General features: G+C 43.9%; 1 long non-coding RNA gene and 1 pseudogene across 2 annotated transcripts; both read left to right on the forward strand.

The window, feature by feature from the left end:
• Nucleotides 1-5,391: 5,391 nt before the first annotated feature.
• On the forward strand, nt 5,392-7,924 carry LOC112432086 (uncharacterized). The gene is made up of 4 exons (XR_013097177.1): nt 5,392-5,843; nt 6,206-6,307; nt 6,849-7,043; nt 7,279-7,924. It is a non-coding gene; the product is annotated as an uncharacterized LOC112432086 (long non-coding RNA).
• An 8,147-nt stretch (nt 7,925-16,071) lies between these two features.
• Nucleotides 16,072-20,152, forward strand: LOC112432090 (nuclear factor 7, ovary-like; annotated as a pseudogene). The gene is made up of 2 exons (XR_013095159.1): nt 16,072-16,354; nt 16,456-20,152. The product of XR_013095159.1 is annotated as a nuclear factor 7, ovary-like (transcript).
• Nucleotides 20,153-23,468: the final 3,316 nt, after the last annotated feature.

Genomic DNA, 23,468 nt, shown 5'->3' on the forward strand with positions numbered 1-23,468 from the left:
CCAGCCTTTGTTAGCAGGACAACAGGAAACATGAGACAACTTTCAGAGACAGTAACCAACTGTGGCCACAAGATGGCAGCAGCTGATCTGAGATCCTTTATTGGACAGAAGGACTCTGCTCTGTGAAGTCATCAGAGAGACGGCCTTCACTCTGATAGATCTGACGTCATGTCTGCACTGCGATGATGAAAGCTGATAAACACATTGTTATTGATCCATGAAATCACCTCTGTCCTCTCAAGTGTAGCTGTTTACAGAGCTGAAGAAGTCCTTCATCATCAAAACAGACAAACATGTATTTCCTGTATTAAGTGACGTCATCCTCACTCTGACCTCTTACATACATTCTGTTCAGTTTTCCTGCTGCAGCAAAAAATGCTGCTGTTTGTCGATTCATTTCATTTATCTAAACTTTCAGCCACTAATTTTGCAGATTAAACAAACAGTTTCATTTAGTATGAACAAATCCTAATTTATAACTATAATAATGACAATAATAATGATAGTTTTATAAAGCACTTTCAATGTAGCAGTAGTAGTAAGTAATAAGTAGTGATGGGCAGATGAAGCCCCATGAAGCACTGGAGCTTTTCATCCAATTGGTTCACCCCAACGCGAAGCTTCATGAAGCTTCATTTGCTCTAGCAGGACACCTACTGGACGTAAAAATAATAGCTGGCATGAATTTGAAGAGTGTGGCATTTTGCACACAGCCTGTAAATATCAACAACAAAAGGAGTGTGTAAAACATCTATATTGTAGTGATGGCAGTATACTGTGTATATTTATACTGGCAGTATGGAAAATGATTATTTGCGGCAAAGTTCAAACCGCTTCCTGAACCAGTCACGTGGTACAGCCGGGCAGCGAGGCTTCGGACGTCATCATTTTCAGCTCCTCCCATAAATGAAGCAAGCCTCGATACGCGCTTCGCGGAAACGCCCCCTCCATTACTCGACACACGCTCCGAAGCCTCGATACAGAACGTCCCATCACTAGTAATAAGGTAATAACTTCTTAAAGATCTAATCAAGACATTATTAAATGAACAACAAGAAACTTGTTTAGAGTGTGAATGTTACACAGAAAGCATTTAAACAAAAAATAAAACTGAACAAGGTATGTTATATAAAGTGTTGTAAAGGCTGAGATAGAAAAGAACCAGCCCAGTTAAAACATTGATAAGTAACAACCTGAGTAGAAGGTGGAGAAGTAACAGCTGTGGTTTTCAAAAGATGATTATTTCCTGGTGTCACAGAAGAAAAAGGCTAAGCAGCTGAATCTTGGACCTTTAAATCTAATAGTGTCATAGTCCTGGCTGGCCTGGAGTGTTCTTCCTTCTTTCTGTCTCTCTCCACCTCTTCACTCTTTCTATCTTTTTACTCTCAGGTGAAGTTGTGAACCATCTTTCCCTTGTTGGTCACACATGGCTCTTACAAGCTAGGTCCCTAACTTTTGCTAGCTGTTGAAGTTGTGGTATATCAGTGGTTAGAAATGCTATTATTGCTTTAGGGTTAGTTTAACACAAAGTCAGGACTGACCCGGGACCATTGCTGTGAGTCACACTACGCAGGGTAAAGGCCCTTTCACAGCGGACGTAGCATGCACTGCGCTCACCACTAAGAGCTGAGGATCCAAAATTTGTAGTGCTGGCTACGCTCTATGCTCTGTCATTTCTTTGTGTGGCAGCTCTGTGTGTACTAGATATGCCTGAATCTTGTTTTTGGAGTTTTACATTTGGGATTGACATGAACCATCAGCTGAAAGGAAGAAAAAATTGGGTAACAAAAACCAAAACAAAAAAACAATTGGGTCGTACTGGCAAGTTGAAACTCACACACAGCCAGGCAATTTGATTGCGGAGTTTTACAGGTAGGGTTTTGCTTTGTATATTTAATCAGGCCTTAAGAAAACAAAATGTAACTTCTTTTTATCTATAGATGCACAAACATAAAACCTTCAGACATTTTGGTTTGCAAGGTTAAAAAAGTTCACAACAACGCATTTGATTTACAAGTACAAAATATTTTTTACCATAACAAAGCCTGTTATCTCCTGGAAAAATGACTCAACATTCTTCCTTGGATTTCTGTGCTTCTGTGGATGATCAGCTCCATTCTCTGCTGCCCTTACCTGCCCAAACCCCGTGAAAGTTGATTAAAACACTCAAAAACAGGTGATCATCACTTTTATATGTTTAAGTGCATAGTGTGGATGATATCATAAGGCCTTGAGGCAATCAGATGTAAAACACAGTATTTATGATTTTTAAGTTGTAATGATTTCACCCGAACGCGACGGAAAGGTTCAATTACAGCCACTTCACAAGCGCATGGCACAACACAGAAGAGCCACCTCCACAGGACAAGACTCAGCAGTCCATCTGCATCTTAAGGATAAAGGACACTCTTTCGAGGATGCCAATGTTCACATTTTGGACAGAGAGGACAGATGGTTTGAAAGAGGAGTGAAAGAAGCCATCTATGTCCACTGTGAGCGACCATCTTTGAACAGAGGCGGGGGTTTACGACACCAACTCTCTGCCATCTACAATCCAGTTTTGAGATCCCTTCCCAGACGCCTTAACGCCCACTCACATCCTGGGCCATCTGACCTCAGGAAATCACACGATAGGGTGGGGCCAGGTTTCACAATGAGCTCACCCGAAACTCTGGCTGATTAGGACCCACACCCGCTTTCACACCTTGGCTCATGTGATTAGGTAGAAGATCATCAGGGGGTCCTTTGTCCCCCTTTGGGGGGGAACTCCCACTGGGATTAAATCTGGGACTCTCCACCATTTGACCTTAGAACTGAAGAAGCTTCTTGGATGAGAGGTGAAACGTCTTCAAGCAACTCAAGAAGTCCAGGCGGTTTTCTTTCCAAGCTCCTTAGTCTTATAACCAGTACATTTGCATAATGACTGAAACCAGCCCACTGAAGGAACAATGGACTGTGAGGTCAGTTCCTTAATTACAATTATGCAAATTCTCATGACCAAAACCCACTGATCAATGGCCATGAGTACCATTCACAGAGAGTTGGGGAATGGCTGCAATCACAGCATTGTAAGATGGTGAAAGATGAACCCTTTGGCCCCCTCCCAGATTCAGAGATGGTCTTTCCTTTTCACATAAATGTCCTCCTTGACTCCGCCCTCAAACCAGCGTTCCTCCCTGTCCAGGATGTGTACATCCACATAATTGAAAGAGTGTCCACTGGGCGGTAGGTTTAAATAGACTGCAAAGTCCTGGCCTGATGAGGTGGCTCTTCTGTGTTGTGCCATCCGCTTCGACAGAGGTTGTTTGGTTTCCCCGATGTATAAATCCTGGCAATCGTCCTGGCACTTAACAGCGTACACTAAGGCTACGTTCACACTGCAGGTCTTAATGCTCAATTCCGATTTTTTGATCAAATCCGATTTTTTTGTCTGCTCGTTCACACTACAAATAAAATGCGACAGCAAACGCTCTCTAGTGTGAACGCTCAAAGCGGCCCGCATGCGCAAAAGAAGATGTCACACACAACGCGCTCTGTTTAGACCCAGAGCAACAGTATTGTTTGACTGATGGCCCTTAATATAAAGACTTCGGTCTTCACGTTTCCCAATTTTTGCTTTAAGTTATTTTGTTATTTACATAATAATGTAAATAACCTAATAATGATCCTTATTGCCGTTTAAGAGAGGAGCGGTGCTTCAAAGGATAGCTGTAGATTTCTGTCAGAATCTGCAGATTATACAGTACAAATAAAATGTTTACGTTGTCTTCCCAACAGTTTCACTGACATCCACACTGGATGGCCAGGAAGCGTTCGCGATGTCTTCTCGGGCGCTTCTCTGGCGCTGATAATTGGCTTCAGTCTTGTGTCGGTGACGTAAAAGGCGGATTTAATGCGACTTGACCGTTCAAACAGCAGTCGCTTTCTAAAACATCGGATATGTATCGGATTCAGTACCACATACGAAAGTGACCCAGATCGGATTTGAAAATATCGGATTTGCGCCGTTCACACTGTCATAGCATGATCGGATATGGGTCGCATAGGGTCAAAAAATCGGATTTGATGTGCTTTCGCCTGCAGTGTGAACGTAGCCTATGTTACTCTGTTTGTGTCGGGGTGGACCAATTTTTGGCGCAGCTTGTTTTGGGGTTTAAAAGCCACAGAGAGTTTAGAAAAAATGCATCTCAACTGCTCCGATACTCCTGACACATATGGGATCACTGCAGGTTTTCGCTTGGGCAGCGGTTGTCCTTCTCTCCTGGATCGGCTGGAGCTTTCTTTAGGTGTCTTTCCAGCTTTGACAAAAGTCCAGCTTTTATCCACATTCACTCAGGGCCTTCTTGATGTGCTGTTCTTCTGCCTCCCTGGCCGCTGTGTCAGTGGGGATGGTATTCGCTCTGTGTTGTAGCGTCCTGATGACACCCAGTTTTTACCTAGTAAACATCAGCTTTTAGATGTCCCCCATTACTGATGGAAATCTCACAGTCTAAGAAGGCTAATCTGCCACTTTTCATATCCTCCCTGGTGAATTTCATGTGTCGGTCCACCTAGTTAATGTGATCCGTGAATTGTGGTATGTCCTGAGATTTGATTTTCACCCAGGTGTCATCCACATATCTGAACCAATGGCTTGGTGGTGTTCCAGGGTAGGATGGCAAAGCCCTCTTTTCCACTTCTTCCATGTACAAATTGGCCACAATTGGTGAACCTGGGAGCCCACGACACACCCATGTTTCTGCCTGTAGAACTGACCCTTGTATGTGAAATATGTGGAGTGAAACGCTTGGACACTGCCCCCTTAGCTCCAGGTGTGGGGCCCATCCACACTTTGATGGCCTTTCACGGGCCCCACACTTTGATGGTCTTTCATGGCCCCCCCATGGCAGGGGGGGCCATGAAAAGGAAAAAGACAAAACGCTTGGACACTGCTAGCGCCCACAGAAATGCAAAGCAGGAGATGAAGCATCGCTGAATATGTTTCCAAACCAACTTCATTCTAAGCCAAAGACAATAAATATGAAGAAGCATATCTTCCCTTTGGTTTCACCTGCACAAGTGCCAAGGTAGGTCTCCCCTGCAGGATTGGTTTTCCCTTCGTCGGGAGCACGTGCTGGGCTCTTCAAAACACGGACAAACAGGATCCCACATTCTTGATATTTAGTTCACAAACACTTCTCATAATGACTAACTACTCCTGACATGTTGGAGATGTTAGCTCTTTATACAGTAAAGTTACAGCGGGATACAAATAATATCAGGCTGATCCTGCCACGATTTGTTCCCTTGGTTCAAATCACGGACAAACAGTATCCTACAGTTGTTTATGTTTTTAAGCCCATTTTACACAGAGAGGCATTTTTTTAAAAATATATTGATAGCAATGTTGAATATTATTACACAGGGAAAAAACAACTACATGTAAAATAATTACACCATAACGCCTCTGACTTTCTAAATGGAGGCACAGTAACTGCGTGTGTGTGTGTAAGCATGTAAAACCTGAAGATAGTGACAAAATACTGTTAATCTGACTATCTGCCATTCTGCAATTAATCTCATGTAAACAATAACGTGGCGCACAGCGTGACGTGAAAAAATGCTCATACCTGTGATGTTGCGTGACGAACTCTGTATTCCTCGTCCACACGTAAATGCAAAAAACAGGAGTTTTAATTAGTATTCACTTCATTAAAAACAACAAAAATAAAGCTGTCATTCCTTTAAGTGAGTCAAAGCAGCAAATCAACAGTAGTTTGATTTGTAAATAAATCAATTTGTCTGCAATTTCTTCCAGAAGCTGCACAAACACATTAACAATCTTCCAGAAGAATACAGGGAGGGTATGTACCAACTAATTAAAGGGTATTTCTTCTTCGACTTCTTAAACCGTATTGCCATTTCTAAATAAAATTATGCAAAGTTTTCTTCTCTGCCACATGCCCTATTGGTCAGTATGTTCTGAATCATTTCATGCCATATATTAATCTGCTCATTTTGTCGTGTAACTGTCACACTGTAAGAATTTGTTAATGAATTTCTGACACAGAAAACCTTCGCTTTCCAAAGCTCCATCAGTAATGCCTCCTGGTATACCTTGGACAAACAATTGGAAACGAAAACTAAATACTTTTCTACTTTTCAGCTGAAGCAGCTAAAAACCATTCACAGTGAAGCAGCCTGAAACTCTCATTTATCTTTTCAGCTGCTAAAACATTGTTGGTGGCCTATCAAAAACGCCATGAGGATGATAAAATCAACAAATTCTTCAAATGCTTCGTTGATTTCGTGACACACCCTCATACAGGTATGTGCATAAATACCTGTATGAATTATATAAATTTCACCTTTTCATTATACAATTTCAGGCCAAAATGGTATGAAAAAATAGCATTTATCAGATTTCTTATATCTTTAATAAAAGAGAGCTACTAAAATGATTTCATTTGTTTTTTGATAAATAAATTTAAATATTCTTGTAAATGCAGTGGTTATACATTTACCCTCTGAACTTGTTTAGATGACTTTCATAAATATTCTCTACATGACACTGAAAGTTGTACAAAATAATTAAATAATTGGTAGATTAACGGTGCTTCCAGAGTATTTTCCATGGGAGGGACAAAGAAGAGTTTCAACCTCTTGCCAATTCCCCCTTTTTTAACAAATCACACCACATTGTGTACCACAGTATGCATTACTTCATTACATGGTAAATACAACCTCGTTTCTTATCAAGAAGACAAAATTTGCCATCTAGTCATGTGTCTGAGTGAGCGTCCAATCAAAGTAAAAAAAAGTTTTAAAGCTTTTCTGTTAAGTTTTTCCTCTTTTCAAAATGTGTGCAGATGCAGTAAAGTTCTACAGTTACTGTACAGCTGAGACCTTCGGGGCGGACAAAGATGTGCTGTACCAAGTAAATTTGTCTCAACAGCTACTGGTGGAGAGCATAGACCTACAGGAATGCAACACTGTCATTGTTTTCTGCCCAATCAACTCTCGTGTTAGGTCAGATGTGGAGGCAGCCATGGCTAAAGCACCAGGTATCATAAAGCTTGGTCACAATAATATAAAGTATGTTCAGTTTTTTATAGTTTTATAGTTTCTCTTTTACTTTACTCACTATCAATATACATATGAATATTTTAATTCAGTTTTCAAGATAATCATGGAAACATCTTTTCTTATGGTTTCAGCCCTCTAACCATCCAAAACAGTAACAATGCAATGGCTTTTTATTTGATTATATTTATTTAGGGATGTTTCTGCTGTGTGCAGGTAATAAAGACATCATCCTGGTTGTGATGCACCATACCCGAAAGACAAACTACTCAACAAGTGGGACAGGATGGTCTCAGATATTTCCAAATGTAATCCTGCATGTTGATGTTCTCTTTCATGAAACTGAGAGAGGATTACTGAGATGTCAGAAGAATGCACAGGCAGTCTGTCAGATACAACAAGGATTACAGAAACACAATGATATTAGTGAACCAACCAACACTGTGGGAGCACAGGGTCCTTTGGCCCTGTCCCAAAGTGAGAGATTGCCTGTTCCACAGAGGCAGGGACCTAATATCCCACATAATCAAAATCCATGTTGGGTTATATAGTAAGACAGCTGGTGACACTGACAATGACAAAGACTGTTTAGCTGAGAATAGTTTTAGCTGAGATTTACACTTTGCATGAAAAAAGGATAAACCTAAATAGTCTAAATGAACAACATAATGCTTATTACAATGTTGAGCCTTTACAATATGAGATTTAATGTCACAATTAAATAAATGAAAATGCTCATACTGTAGGTGTTCATGTCAAAATGAATGATTAAATAAAGTCTTGTGATGAGTCCTCAGTTTCCTTTGTGGTAACACTTTATTGTAGCATGCCTATTTTGCATTTGTATGCTGTCTATACAAAAGATTGCATGATGTACACAGCTCTAACAACTTAACAAATGGTATATTGTAATTGTATACAATATGTGTATGAAAACATGAATGATAATGAAACAAAAGTCTACATGAACATCAAGGAATCCTTCAAATGTTATTGATTTTGTTTGTCAATAAATTCTTTGATGTTGAATTCAGGCCCAGGGCCCAAATTATTGTGATACAGAGAATTTAGCTTTTTTTTCCCCAGTGTGCCTGAATGTCAAACCTCTAAAGATTTATATCTATAAATATATACAAAACACAAAAATATCCATGAATTTTTTCATTCAGGAGCATTTTGAAACTGAACCTGCCTGGATGCCATCTTGTCTGACTAAGCTGACAGACTACAAACTGAGGAAGGCGGAATCCCAGGAATGAACTAAAGAAACTCCAAACTCTGAAATTTTGTGTTGTTGTTCTAAAGTAGTTGCAGTGGATTGAGCTGTTTCATCCTCAGGTTTCACAACTACTGCTTGCAATATTGCTCTTTTAACATTCTGTGCTTCTCTTCTCTTTTGAGCCTGCTCCAGCCACAACTTAGCAACTGCTAACTGCAATTCCTTCCTCTGCTTCGCTTTCCCTGTTTTACCTGCTACACTTACAGCTATTCTTTCTACAAGCATTTTACACTGAACTTCCACTAATGTCCCTTCAAATCCATATTTCTCACGCCAACAACCTACATACTGCGTGCTGCCTGGTAAAAATTTCTCCATAAATTTTACATTACCTTCTAAGGCAGACTTACACATTTTATTCTCCATTACAAGACAACAATCAGCCACACTCACGCAGACCACGTCTGGCCCGCACACACACACAACATAGGCCTATCGCTTGCGTCTGCACGCACAGCTAGCGCTCTCTGTTGAAAACTCTCAAACGCCCCAAATGGCGGAGAATTCAACCGTCGGACACTCTCCAAACGACCCAAATGGCGGAGATTCCGAACACTCCTCACGGCGGAGCTACCGAACCTAGGTTGTCTCCACGCCCCAAACGGCGGAGAAGCCTGCGTCTCTCTCACGCGGCTAGCGCGCTCCCGTACCTGCGGTCAACGCAGGGTCACGTAGCCGCTCTCTAAGGCCTTCTGTACTAACTGTTTGTTTACGTTCATGGGAAGAGTCTCTGGATCCCATCAATCGTCATCCATCCCGAGGGGAGTTCAGGCGCAAACTTCCCGGCCTGGTGACAAAGCAAAGTGAAACACCAGGGCTTTACGTCAATCATCCCAGACGTTGCGGTGGCGTCCTCTCCCTCTCCTCGGTGGATGCAAGGTTCCGGCTCCGAAGGACAACAAGGTCTGTGTTTCCACAAGCCCCGCTAATTCTAGAGACTTATTCATCATGAAGAAAACAAGACAGTCGATCGATTTATTATTTGCGCAAGGGAGGCCTCTCATCTGTGTCCAGCACGACAATGACCCCCAGATCTGACCTCCTCCTGCTACCTTTTATTGGGAGACAGTTCACACAAAACACGTCAGAACAAAGCCACGCACCCTTTGTTCTAAGACAAAGGGTGCGTGTTCTAAGACAAAGCATTTTATGTATATGTGTGAACTTCTGTAAGAGTGTGTGTGTGTGTGTGTGTGTGTGTGTGTGTGTGTGTGTGTGTGTGTGTGTGTGTGTCAGACCTCCTGCTGACCAAAGGGTCGTAAACCCAGGAAGTTTACATCAAAAGAAACAGATCTTTCAGATAGGATGTATCTACAATAAAACCTCCCCCAGCACAGAGTGGTTGGAGAGGTGGTCAGGATCAAAGGAATGGCTTTGATCCTACTGCTTAAACTAAGACTGTACAAATTTAAGAAACACAATGGCAACATTCAACAATTAGACTTAACAAAACACGTTCAGGAAGTCTCGGAGCACACTAGAGTTTGAAAAACTGCAGGGGCATTTGTTAATCAGAATCAGAATCAGAATCAGAATACTTTATTGATCCCTGGGGGAAATTATTTTTTGTTACAGTGCTCCATTTTAAACCAGCCGAATGGCATAACCAAATACTCAAAGTGGCCCAGTGGTGTGTTAAAAGCGGTCTTCCACTTGTCCCCCTCCCTTATCCGGACCAGATGGTACGCGTTTCGCAGATCCAGTTTCGTGAAAATGGTGGCTTCCTGGAGACATCCAAAAACAGAGTTTATCAGCGGAAGAGGGTATTTGTTCTTTACAGTGATGTCATTTAAGCACCGGTAATCAATGCATGGCCGCAACGAACCGTCCTTTTTCCCCACGAAGAAGAAGCCTGCAGCTACAGGGGAAGAAGAGGGTCGAATAATACCGGCCGCGAGTGATTCTTGGATATACTTTTCCATCGACATCCTCTCAGGGCGAGACAGGTTGTACAACTGGTTGGAGGGCAGCGGGGCTCAAGGTAGCAGGTCAATGGCGCAGTCATAGGGGCGGTGAGGTGGCAGAGAGATAGCCTTGTCCTTGTTAAACACTTCCTGTAAGTCATGGTACTCGGGTGGGATGGAGGAAAGGTCATGTGCTTGTGTAACAAGTGGAGTCAGGTTAGCTGGTGCAGCGGGAACTGCTGATCTCAGGCAATTAGCTAGGCAGAACAAACTCCAACTGGCGATCTTGCTCCCTGCCCAATCAATGTGGGGATTATGTCTTTGCAGCCACGGGTAACCTAACACAAGCGCGGTGTCGGGAGACGGGAAGGTAAAGAATGAAAGTGATTCGTTATGATTCCCGGAAGTGATTACTTTCACAGGCGCAGTCTGATGGGTGATGTAAGCAAACACTTGTTTATTCAGCGCTGACGCAGGGAGGGGAGGTTCCAACAGAGTGAGTGGTACTTCCAGCTCTTTAGCCAGCTTCTCATCTATGAGATTTTGCTCCGCCCCAGAATCCACTAATGCGCTGCATGTAACAGTCTTTTTGTTGGTTACTATGGCAACGGACACAACTAATCGGGGTCTAATAGCATTTAATGTGCTGCCCACCCGTATCCCCGAACCTACCGGTGAGCTGGTCCGTTTGGGCGAACCGGGCAGCTGGCGATGCGGTGTCCCAGCTTCCCATAGTATAAGCAGTCCCCGGCCCGAAAACGGCGTTCCCTTTCCTCCGGCGAGAGCCGAGAGCGCTCGATCTGCATCGGCTCCGGCGGAGGAGGAGACAGTGAGCGAGCGCACGCCGCTGGAGAGCTAAATGGGGGCAGGGGCGGTGACACGCGAAGTTCTGGGTACAACACGGGTTTCGGTGGCTTGGACCGCCGTTCAGCCTCTCTCTCCCGTAGACGCTTATCAATTCTACGGGCGAGTGACACCAAATCCTTGAATGATTTAGCTGCCTCGTGAAACGCGAGCTGATCTTTCATCTGATCGTTCAGGGAGCGTAGGAAAATGCCCCTTAGGGCCGAATCGGGCCAGCCAACAGCGGCTGCCACTGTGCGAAACTCCACTAAATACTCCGCAACACTACACCGGCCCTGGCAGAGCGCCACTAGCTTTTGAGCAGCATCATCCTCGGAAACTGGTGGGGAGAAAGTTGCTTTGAATTCTTGGAGGAAGTCATCGAAGTCGCAACTCTGTATCGGGTTAGAAGATAAATAGGCTTCAGCCCACGCCAACGCGCTTCCACTCAGCAGTCCCACAAAGTGGGAAATCTTGGCCGCGTCAGTGGGGAAGGCGAGTGGCGAGCGACTGAAGAAAAGGGTACACTGAAAAAGGAAACCCCACACTGGTCCAATTCGCCGTGGAAACACAACGTCACACAACGGTATGCCGGGGTCGGGCTGTTTAGCGCGCATTTCTCCCCGTTTCTCGCTAAGCTCTTGATACTGATCCTGAAGTAAGAGAAGTAACTGATCGTGTCGGCCGAGCATGGCACCCTGCTTATTAATAGCTGAACGTATTGGTTCTGCTGGATCCATTCTGGCCAGTCCGTACTGTCATGCGCCGCGCGTGCACAAAAGGATCCAGTCGCAGACTCAGCGCTAACAGAAAAAGACACTTTATTATAATAACGAAAGGCGACCCGGGAAAACTAGGGAGCAAAACGAGGAACTAAAAACCCGGGGAAACAATGACACGAGGAAGCCGGGATCGGGACCGTGGGAGGCTGCAATAGAAAGGGGAGAGGATTACTAGGGAGCCGGGAAGTGGGGACTGAGTCAGAGTAGGGGGGCTTACGATAGAGCGGGACCGTGGGAGCTCGGGAGGGAAGTGTGGCAGTCCGTGAGCAGGAAGTCCGTGGGGATAGCGAATGGGCCAGATGATGCACCGAGTGATCCAGTTGAGCCAGAGGACAGACAGGTGGCAGATGCCGGATGCCGGGTCAAAACCTGGACACAAGTAGGCGGATTAAACACAGTTCCAACCAGAAGTGAACGCACGCTTTCGGGGAAGTCTAGTTACCACTGTGAGGTGAGTAACGGACTGGCGTGGAGCATCCGTCAGCGCCGGGTTAAGTAGCTCTTCATGTAATCACCGCGATGGAGAGCAGGTGTGTCGGTGATGGCCCAGCCCGGGGGTGTGGCTACCCGAGCATCACGCATTCTGCAGGCACAGGACCACGGACCATGACACATGTACATTCATACATTTTGTTGGAGGCACCTTTTCTGGGACACAACAATGAAAAACAGCGGGAACACTCGATGTGGTCACCTGAACATTTAGCACACCTGAACAGAGGGTTACCTGAGGCATTTTGTGTGCAGAGGTTTTGTGCTTGGGAGACATTGTTAGGAATGTGCAACACCTTCTGGGGCTGACAACCTGAACAGAACTTAAGCGGCACCTCTTGTGCGGCAACAGAGGGGTAAAAACAGCATCTCCCTGCTGCTAGACCCCTTCTCCACTCAAAGCCACAACTAGGAGGGCTGAGGCTTCTTCCTCCTGGACGTCAGGTCCAGCCGGGGGCCCGAGGGTGGGCCTTTGCTCCAGGCCGACTGGCGTGGAGCTCGGGCCGGAGGATGTGCTCTCGCTGGCGGCACACCCACTTCAGCAGTGGGCGCTGGTCTCTTGCCAGTCGTTAGAGGAGCGGCGGGCCTGTGAGAGCTGGCTGCGGGCTTGGGCTGACGTCTGGGGATGATGTCGCGCAGAGCTTCCATCTGCTGAAGCCCGTCAGCGCTCCTGCATGGTTCCGGCTCGTCATCGGCTAACCTGTCAACATATTCCATGTGGTCAGCCCAGCTAATTGCAGGGACATCGACCGGAAAATCCTCGTCTTTGGACTCAGAGAAAGCTGGGGCTCCAGACTCGGAAAGGTGAGGGTCTTGCCTTGCGACAGCCGACTTTTTCCACAAATGTCACCCGTCTTTCCAGGGTCGAGCGCCGGAGCTGGCGACAAAACGCACAGGCTTCGGGCTCCGTCAACGCTCTCCGAGCATGGACGATCCCCAGGCAGACAGGGCAGACATTGTGCTAGTCGCTGTCGTGCAAAGAGAAAGGGCATCCCTGAGGACAGGGGCGATCAGAAGATTTCTGCTTTGCTCGCTTCGGTTTAGAGTCCATAACAAAACACAAAGCAAAACACTGCACGGGAAAAACTTGAAATTAGCGCACCACGGGCAGCCTACACACCAACTGTGCGGTGGAGGCTAACACCAACAGGGGCAGTTAAGCAAAGTTCAAGTCTGCAGACAACGGAGCTAACTAGCAGCAGTTAGCTAGCCCAACTCAGCAGAGGTGTTCTCGGCGAGTTGAAGAGCGTAAGAACTGAGGGATGACTGTGATGACAGTGGCTATATGTGCAGGCGGGGCCGTGTGCGTGTCATCACACGTCATCTGCCTTAAAGGCGTGAATAAAGGTTTCTTCAGCCAGGACACGCGAAGGAGCGTGATATCCCATATATATTAGAGATGGCACGATACCACTTTTTTATGTCCGATACCGATATCATAAATTTGGATATCTGCCGATACCGATATGAATCCGATATAGTGTTTTTTAATCAACAAAACTGTTTTTTTAAATATCTTGCTGCATTTTGTATAAGTTGTATAAGTTTAAAACAACAACACTACACTAAAGCTATTCTGTTATACCTGTATGCAAAAAAAAAAATTTCATAGTTCAGCAATACTGATCAATCTAATAAACTTAAACCTACACCATCCTCCCTATTCTGGTATTTTAAAGAGTACTTAGCGTAAATATTAAGCAACCTAACTAATAGGGTTCCAACTCCCAGCAACAACAAAAATAAATAAATAAAAAATAGGGAACCACCCCTCACGCTCCACCTCATGATGCTTAATCGACGTAATCAACCTTAATTTGATGCAGTGTGGAAAAAAAATGCACAGAAATCAATTATTTTTCAAGAAATATTAAATAGATTCAACATCTTTTTTCAACAAAATTGCAGACTGCATAGATGGTACCTTCCCAAAGGAAAAAGTACTATAGCTTACTAGGGTATATTAGACTTAATAGTTACTATATACAGTAATTGACTTCTATTCATTTTACATCAAATTAAAACTTTGGGTGTCAGATAATTATTTATTAAAAGCTAGACATTTTAAATGAGAATAAGAAAGAAAAGTATGTCTTTGTGCCCCCTTTTCCCTGTTAATATCTATCGGCCCCCCTGGCTAAACTTTGCTAGATCCGCCCCTGCACAGTTACCAGCGTCAGCTATGTAGAAAAAGATCCTGGTGTAGAAAGTAATATTAAATACATTCTAACAACAGCTTATCAAGCTTAAACGTGCTGCTGTTGTTTATCCACTGGTTTCCTCTTTCTGGTGCAAAGTGGGCCAAAAACCAACAAGAGAGACGGACAGCCGATCATCCATCCATCCATCCATCCGTGGGCAGCACGGTGGCACAGTGGTTAGCACTGTTGCCGCACAGCAAGAAGGTCCTGAGTTCAATTCCACCATCAGGCTGGGGTCTTTCTGTGTGGAGTTTGCATGTTCTCCCCGTGTTTGCGTGGGTTCTCTCCGGGTACTCCGGCTTCCTCCCACCGTCCAAAGACATGCAGCTTGTGGGGATAGGTTAATTGATTAATCCAAATTGTCACTAGGTGTGACTGTGCGAGTGAATGTGAGTGTGAATGGTTGTCTGTCCCTGTGTGTTGGCCCTGCGACAGACTGGCGACCTGTCCAGGGTGTACCCCGCCTTTCGCCCTATGACAGCTGGGATAGGCCCCCGCGCCCCTGAAAAGGATAAGCGGAAGCGAATGGATGGATGGATGAAGTAGCAGCAAGAAGAGGCAGTCGCTTGTTAAGCTTAACGCAGGAATGCTTTACAAACATTCAGAGATGGACTTACACACTTGCTTTACTTCTCTCGGGGATACTTTTGTCGGAGATGAAATGCCAGTTTGCTAACGAAGCTCCAAAACTATCCAGACCACCGACAGGCCACAGCCGCTCTATCACCTGATGCATACTGCTCCGACCTGCTAACATTCTGAGGCGAGTTACGGCGTGTTGCAAGTTTTGTGAGGTGCTTTCATGATATTTAATGGATCAGATTACATTTTTTATTTTTTTCTGATATCCGATCCAGTAATTTAGGTCAGTATCGGGCCGATACCGATACGTAATATCGGATCGGTCCATCTCTAATATTTATGTGTTATACCGAGTGAATCGACTGAAAGGTAACTGTCTGAACAAAGCTTTGTTATGTTACTTTTGCACTATGATGCACATGTTGTTATTACATGACTTAATAGAGCTCCAGATATTCCAAATATTCCTTCATCACATCTTCTTTAATGTTAATATTTCATGTTTAATAGTAACAAACAACATTTCTGACTAAAATAATCAATGAATGAATGAAAGTGTGTTTCAGAGAATAAAGAGGAGGACTTAAAGTCAAAGGATAAATTCCATTTAGAAGTGTTGTTTGTATCAGACAGAATTTGATGTTGGTGTTGGTCTGATGGAAAAGTAGCTGCTGTTACAGTAACTCGTGGATGGGGAAACTCCAGGCCTTGAGGGCCGGTGTCCTGTAGGTTTTAGATGTGTCCTTGATCCAATACAGCTGATTTACATGGCTAAATTACCTCCTCACCATGTCTTGAAGTTCTCCAGAGTAAATCCACCTGTGTTTGTGTGACTACATTACACTCCCACTGCTGTGGAACCTGAACAATAACCAGAACAAAGTCTGAAATAAAAACTGCCAAGCAGCTGCACGACTGAGCCACAGTTTATTTTCTACGCTTGAGAAAAGGTTTCGTTTCTGATCTGCAACAAACGTCTGCACTCTGCTGTCACACTCACGCTGAATGATGTTCCGGCCTCTATGTCACTGAAATGCTACAAACCAGGAAACAGGATGTTTTTCTTCTTCAGTGCAGAGAGACGCACAGACGATCAGACTGAGTTCAGACCAAACTAGCAGCTTCCTCTGAGTGAGTCCAGCTACAGGAGAGAAAAGTGGAAAACTCCAACACTGCTGCTTCAAGCTGCTGACGCTCCACACACTGAATGTGAGTTTGAGCAAAAACACGACTCAAAGCAAGTTTCAGTGAAGGTGGTAGAGGAGGGAGGGGAGCCAGGACTGACTGTACTTCCTGTCTGCTGTTTTCAGCTTCACTCACAGACTCAATGGCTTCCAGATCAGAGGAGGATCTCTGCTGTCCGGTCTGTCAGGAGGTCTTCAGAGATCCTGTTCTTCTGTCATGTAGCCACAGCTTCTGTAAAGACTGTCTGAAGAGACAGTGGAAAGAGACAACAACACGCGAGTGTCCACTTTGTAAGAGAAGATCTTCACGGTCAAAACCACCTTCAAACCTGGCTTTAAAGAACCTGTGTGAGTCGTTCTTACAGGAGAGAGATCAGAGAGCTTCAGAGGCTCTCTGCAGTCTGCACTCTGAGAAACTCAGACTCTTCTGTCTGGACCATAAGCAGCCAGTGTGTGTCGTCTGCAGAGACTCAGAAAAACACACCAATCACAGATTCAGACCCATCGATGAAGCTGCACAACAACACAAGAAGGAACTTCAGGAAACTCTGGAGCCCTTAAAGGAGAAGTTAAAGGTTTGTGAAGAAGTTCAAGTGAAGTTTGATCAAACAGCAGAACACATTAAGGTCCAGGCCCGACACACAGAGAGGCAGATTAAGGAGCAGTTTAAGAAGCTTCACCAGTTTCTAGCAGAGGAAGAGGAGGCCAGGCTGGCTGCACTGAGGGAGGAAGAGGAGCAGAAGAGTGGGATGATGAAGGAGAAGATGGAGGCTCTGAGCAGAGAGATAGCAGCTCTTTCAGACACAGTCAGAGCCACAGAGGAGGAGCTGAGAGCTGAAGACGTCTCATTCCTGCACAACTACAAGGCTGCAGTGGAAAGAGTCCAGCGCTGCCCCCTGCTGGATGATCCACAGCTGCCCTCAGGAGCTCTGATAGACCAGGCCAAACACCTGGGCAACCTGACCTTCAACATCTGGAACAACATGAAGGACATGGTCTCCTACACTCCTCTCATTCTGGACCCAAACACTGCTCATCCAAAACTCATCCTGTCTGAAGATCTGACCAGTGTGAGACGAGGAGATGAACATCAGCTTCCTGATAATCCAGAGAGGTTTGATCATTCCTGCGCTGTCCTGGGCTCTGAGGGCTTTAACTCAGGGACTCACAGCTGGGATGTCGAGGTGTGAGACAGTACATGGTGGGGACTGGGGGTGCTAGCAGAGTCTGTGCAGAGGAAGGGATACATTGAGTCTGGATTATGGAGATTATGGTTTTCTACAGGTAAATACTCAGCACGCTCACCATCATGTGAAACTGCTCTCTCAGTAGAGAAGAAGCTCCAGAGGATCAGAGTGAATCTGGACTGGAACAGAGGAAAGCTGTCGTTCTCTGATCCTGATACTAACACACACATACACACCTTCACACACACTTTCACTCACAGGATGTTTCCAATCATTAACACTGGTGATAAAGTGAAGGTGTTGCCGTTGAAGGTGTCAGTGTCAGTGCAGCAGATGAGTTGAGGATGATGATGTTTCTAATGTTGTTTCCTGTCAGTGAGTTGAAGCTGTTAAACTGCAGCTGTCCTCCTGCTGCCTCTTGTTCCAAAGCTCTTTGTTTCTCTTTTAGTTTTCACTGTTTCTTTCTGTTTCTGCTGTCCACCTTTTCACATGGAAAATCATTTCACTGTTTCTCACTGAATGACTCCCCAAACTAGATTTGAAATTCTATCAAGTTTCTAATCATTACCAGTGTTGGGAAGGTTACTTTTAAAATGTATTCCATTATAGAATACAGAATGCATGCCCCAAAATGTATCCGGTTGTTCAGTCTGACGTCACTAGCCGTGTCTGGGCCTAAACTCCGCTGCAGGTCCATATATCAAACGATCACTATGGCATTACTGAGAGTTGAAAAACTGTCTTAAGTCTTTCATCTTTAATAAAATGATCAGCGTTCTGCTCTACCAGGTGTAACAATTGAGTTTAACATCCAGGCATCCATGAAAACGGAATTTATGACATTTAACGGAGTTAGAAGTTAGCAGGGAGTTAGCTCGCTAGCTTCTATCTAAATACAATATAGCATGTCCTGACTGCGGGGTTTTGGAAACAAATTAAAACGTACAGCTCTGTTATCACTTCCAGCATAAATGAAGACAGAAAATTAAACAGCAGTGACGTTTTTAGAGTTACTGAAGTTGGGCTAGCTGGTATATAATGATGTGCTACATGACCGCTAGCAACACAGCTATGTTAGCATAATATAAACAAGCTAACTTTTTTTCCACTCGATAAAAGTTAACGTGAGTGTTCTCGGTGGTCAGGAACAAATGTAATCGCTGTAAAAGGACCAAACTTCAGCCAGGAGAACAACTGAGATAATCCATCCACAATACGAGGTTAGTCATTCATATACTGCTGCATGGGCTGGGCTGTAGTTACATCCTAAGGTTTTAAAAACTGAGCTTAAATAAATGATTAGTGGTAATAAAAGCCGAGGGAGGTCAACAGTGATCACTGACTGTTTTATGAGCTTTTTGAGATCAAATAGAAGAAAATACATAACATTAAACATGTTAACAACACAAAAGCCATATTAAACGCAGACTACTTTAGGCCCGGAAGTAGGATTCATCGCGTCATCACTGAACAACCGGATTCTGTAACGTATTCCGTTATGTTACTCAATGACAGTAACGTATTCTGAATACTTTGGATTACTTAATATATTATCATGCTTTTTACAACAACGTGAATGTACTATTGCTGTGTGATTTATTACTATTACTGAAGGTCCGCGACTCTGAACTGTAGTAAAGGGACCTCTGACTAATACGGCGGGGTCCCTGTCGGCTCGTAGCCGAAAAATAGCTTTACTTTGTTGTGTGGGTCAACTTTTCTTGCGAGAGACAGAGAGAGGCGTTGAAAGGCTGCTCCAACGGAACTTATTGTTTTCGGAGGAAAACACGAACACGGTGTACAGTCGAGTCTTAATAGCTTACTTACAACTGGGCTCGTCAGGCACTCTTCTTGGCTGAAGTGGTTATTATTATATTTACATGCTTCCAGCTCCCATTTTTCCTCGAGGACAACTCGTACCTTTCCACTCCCCTTTTTCTCCCTCCTCGAGCTCACAGACCCATAATGTGTATGGCAGTCCATTCTCCCTGCAGCACTGACTACACTGCCCATGATGCTACATTCTTTAGAGCTATGCTTGTAGCATTCTGCCTGTTAGCTTAGCACAACAACAACAACAACGAAAAGGCGCTCTCTCACCCAGGAAACACACAGTCGCAGAGAGAGAGAGAGAGAGAGAGAGAGAGAGCGTCGTAACCATGGCAACCGTAACGCTGCCGCCTGGAACAACAGAACGTAGCTGTCTAACAAAACCCAAACAGTCCTGACCCGCGACAAAATGAAACAGGAAAGTACCGCAGTGTAATCCATTTATTTCAACAAAGTAACTGTATTCTGAATACCAGCTTTTTAAACGGTAACTGTAACGGAATACAGTTACTCATATTTTGTATTTTAAATACATAACGGCGGTACATGTATTCCGTTACTCCCCAACACTGATCATTCCAAGTGATTCATGTTTCTATTTGATGTGTAAATGGAGATGATTTAGTTTGCTGGGATATGGACTGACATGTGTTGAATGGGAGGAGCAGTTTGTTGTTGTCTTCTTGTCTGTTTATGACAACAATAAATATGTTGTTGAAACAATGATTCATGTTTAACTCCATATATGAAATGTTTCTGATCTTTGAATTCTGTTTGATTAAAGACTTTCTTCATGACACAAATGAGATTTCAGTGTATTAATAGAACTAAATAAGCTCAGAGTTGAAAGGCTGGAGTATTATGTACGTGCTTCACTGTCAGGATCTTCAGGGGGATTCAAAGGGAAACATCAAACTGCTGTAATGAGATAAACTAGTTGGGCTGAACACACTTATCTGTAGTTTGTCTCCATCCAGGATCATCAGAATATAATGAACATGTGTGAAGAGCCACAAAATGCTGCTGCCCTCTCAGCATGATGAGCCTTTGTTAGCAGGACAACAGGAAACATGAGACAACTTTCAGAGACAGTAACCAACTGTGGCCACAAGATGGCAGCAGCTGATCTGAGATCCTTTATTGGACAGAATGACTCTGCTCTGTGACATCATCAGAGAGACGGCCTTCACTCTGATAGATCTGACGTCATGTCTGCACTGCGATGATGAAAGCTGATAAACACATTGTTATTGATCCATGAAATCACCTCTGTCCTCTCAAGTGTAGCTGTTTACAGAGCTGAAGAAGTCCTTCATCATCAAAACAGACAAACATGTATTTCCTGTATTAAGTGCAGTGTTGGGACTAACGCGTTATTAAATAACGCGTTACAGTAACTACGTTATTATTGTGGTAACGAGCACGGTAACTAGTTATTATGCCAAAATCAGGAACGCGTTACTCGTTACTGGGATTTAGATAGGGTCGTTACTCGTTACTTCGTGTGGTGGCATCGCGGAGCTTCCACAGATTCAGTAACATTAGCAAGTGGTGGAGGCCAGCAGGTGGATGAAGGAAAAGGGACGCAGAAGGAAAAGAGACCCGAGGCGGCCGCCGGTCCAAGTGTGAACTGAACTTCAGGTAAGAAGTTCTGACCTGCAGTCTCTCTGGGTCAGATATAAACCAAGTTTAGGTGGAGTTTATTTTCGTTATGCTGACTTTTTCCGTACTGCGTGCTAGCTAGCATGACGGAGTTTCTATACAGCTGGGTGGTGCTATGAAGTTAATGATGTTGAACTTTATTTTGTTCATAAGTTATTAGAGTTGCCAACCGTCCCGTCTGGTATTCAGAGAAAATATATTACGCGTTTCTTATTGAGGTGTAAAGGAACAGTTTGTCCCGTAATTCAGCTACAATGAAAAAGGCACAAAGCTGGAGTTATTCTGTGTCTTTGCTGCACAGCTGCCTCTTCTTCTCTCATTCTCCCCCCTCCCTCTCCTGTTTCTACTTCAATCATGAAAACTGATCAATGATCAGCTGATCGGCTCTCTTGTTTGTTTATCGCTCACTTTGCGCCGAAAGAGGAAACCAGCGGATGTCGCGCTAAACAACAGCAGCACGTTTAAGCTTGATCAGCTATTGTTAGAATTTATTTAATATTAATTTCTAGTATCAGCTGATGTTTGCTGGAGCCACAGCTGCAAAAAAGCTGCTGGTCATGATATGGTTTGGTTATCTGGTGAGAGGGAAACATGAAGATGAAACCTTACTGAATCATCAGAGCTGAACAGGTGATGGAGAAACAGGTTTACCTTTTAGGTGACATGAATGAGTTGAAGGGAAGTTATGAACTGTTTCTGAGAGACAAATAACCCCAGGATCCTTTTTTGTGTAGCTGACAGCTGGTAACTGTGCAGGGGCGGATCTAGGAAAGTGTTGCCAGGGGGGCATGTAGGGCATTAACAGGGAGAGGGGGGCACAAAGAAATACTTTTCTTTCTTATTCTCATTTAAAATGTCTCGCTTTTAAAAAATAATTATCTGAATCTTACAACAAACGATTGATAGATTGATGCATATATACCATCAAAACAGTGTACATCACTGTCACAACAGCGTTTGTTTTCATTCAAAGGCTTTATGATTTTTCCTATAATGGTGGGCCAGTCTCTAGTCAAAATGCTCGGGCCAATTTTCTGTCCCAGTCCAGCCCTGTATGCAGCTCATCTGCAGTCTGGTGTTACCTACATCTTCCTATTCAGAAGGCAGAATTTCAGAGTTCTGAGTACAATCGAAAGCACCACGACTGCAGTTTTTGTGTTGGATGTAAAAGGCGCACATGACGCTGTGACGTAGGCTTGAATCATGGCAGCAGTCAATGACGGTCCTGGCGTGGGATTTCTCTCGTGGAAATATGTACATTATCTTTTCCTTTCTATTGGTAGGTGGCACAGTGCACTTGTGGCAAGTAAGCAAGCTAGAAGACTGGCAAAGTTATGGAAGAAACACATTAACCAGAGAATTCTGAGTAAAACCAAAGTTACTTTCCCTAGTAACTAGTTACTTTGAAAGTAACGAGTAACTTGAAGTAACTGAGTTACTTTTGAGAGAAGTAACTAGTAATGTGTTAGGGAAAATGTTCTAAAACACTTCTTCAGTAAAGACTCAGAGAAGAGAAACACACAGAACTTCTTGCTAGCAAGGGCAGCCTCCACTCTAAGAGACTCCAGTGAGAGAACTGCCCCGGTCTTTATTTATACTCCATTGAGCGTATGTGTGTGTATGTGTGTGTGTGTGTGTTGATCAAAGGGTCATATAACATGAAAGCACAAAGAAAGAAAACTGACTCAGTGTGTTAAAGCATTTCTATTTCTTTTTATTCAATCATCTTCTGGAAGAGAGAGACCCCTGCACAGCCCAAATGCCAGTTGCAGGATCTCTAACATTACAAGCTCAACATGTGTCTTATATGGTGTTATTTCTGTACTTTACACGTCACACAGTTTCGATACCAACATTGCTTATATGGCAAAGTTCCTCTTTTCTGTGTCTTATCTATTAATATGCCTGTGCACTAAAACTTCCTGTGCAGCTTGTAATAACTTGCAATAACTCTACAAAAAACATGCAGTTTCCTGTCAGCCTGTGACCTAGTCTCAAAGCTGGCCTTCTTTTATACATAAAACAATCTAATGAGCGGATACGCATTAAAAATATTTCTCTATTTCTTAGCAACAGACTGGCGACCTGTCCAGGGTGTACCACGCCTCTTGCCCTATGACAGCTGGGATAGGCTCCAGCGACCTCCACTACCCTGAAGAGGATAAGAGGAAGCAAACAGATAGATGGAACATATTTATTTATCATTTTTTGTATTTTTTGTCTTTTAACTTCGACTTAGTCTCAGTATATGTACTGGGTGGCTGTAGATCAGGCGGTAGAGCAGGTCATCTACTGATCGAAGGAAAAAAACAAAACGCTTGGACACTGCTAGCGCCCACAGAAACGCAAAGCAGGAGATGAAGCATCGCTGAATATGTTTCCAAACCAACTTCATTCTAAGCCAAAGACTATAAATATGAAGAAGCATATCTTCCCTTTGGTTTCACCTGCACAAGTGCC

This window comes from Maylandia zebra, linkage group LG3 (genome assembly GCF_041146795.1).
Source record: "Maylandia zebra isolate NMK-2024a linkage group LG3, Mzebra_GT3a, whole genome shotgun sequence".
Classification (NCBI taxonomy): Eukaryota; Metazoa; Chordata; class Actinopteri; order Cichliformes; family Cichlidae; genus Maylandia; species Maylandia zebra.